We start from the raw sequence: 836 nt of genomic DNA, 5'->3' as shown, positions 1-836 counted from the left end.
CTGAATATATAATAAACAACCTTTAAAGATAATTTGCAACATGGATAGAAAATACTTGCAAATATTTGCAACGTTTACAGAAAAAAGCTGAACAGGCAAAGGATAAATAGATAATTTGCAAAATAATTTAATATAGCCTCAAGACCTTCTTTTTTAAAAAACTTTTTTTAATGTTCATTTATTTTTGAGAGAGAGAGAGAGAGAGCACGTGCAAGCCAGGGAGGGGCAGAGAGAGAGGGAGACACAGAATCCGAAGCAGGCTCCAGGCTCTGAGCTGTCAGCACAGAGCCTGACATTGGGCTCGAANGGAGCCTGCTTCGGATTCTGTATCTCCCTCTCTCTCTGACCCTCCCCTGCTCACGCTGTCTCTCTCTCTCCATCTCAAAAATAACTAAAACATTAAAAAAAATTAAAAGGCAATGGCCCTGTGCAGATTTGCGGAGTTATCTGAAGAATGCACTTACTGCAGCCTGGTGGGGAATAGCGAACATTTGGAAACACCTGAAATGCCTTTTACGAGCAGACCTATGTGGTGGATTTGGATGGAGCTGTACACTGACATACTGTGTTTTCAGCTGTTGAAATGATGTAGATTTATTTATTTATTTTTATTTTATTTTTTATTAAAAAATTTAAATATAATTTATTGTCAGGTTGGCTAACATACAGTGCATAGAGTGTGCTCTTGGCTGCGGGAGTAGATTCCTGTGATTCATCACCTCCATACAACACCCAGTGCTCATCCCCACGAGTGCCCTCCATGCCCGTCACCCATTTTCCCCTCTCCCCCACCCCCATCAGCCCTCAGTTTGTTCTCAAAAAGAGGGAGATTTAAA

The 836-nt window shown here is 41.0% G+C and overlaps 1 protein-coding gene across 1 annotated transcript in view; it reads right to left on the bottom strand.

The window, feature by feature from the left end:
- The window catches only part of MAOB (monoamine oxidase B), a 67,290-nt gene that overhangs the window by 21,437 nt on the left and 45,017 nt on the right, over positions 1 to 836 (bottom strand). The gene's annotated exons all lie outside the window — the stretch shown is intronic.

Source organism: Crocuta crocuta, unplaced genomic scaffold (assembly GCF_008692635.1).
Source record: "Crocuta crocuta isolate KB4526 unplaced genomic scaffold, BGI_CrCroc_1.0 scaffold467, whole genome shotgun sequence".
NCBI lineage: Eukaryota > Metazoa > Chordata > Mammalia > Carnivora > Hyaenidae > Crocuta > Crocuta crocuta.
Note: the sequence above shows the minus strand (reverse complement) of the source record. Positions and strands in the feature narration are given on the sequence as shown.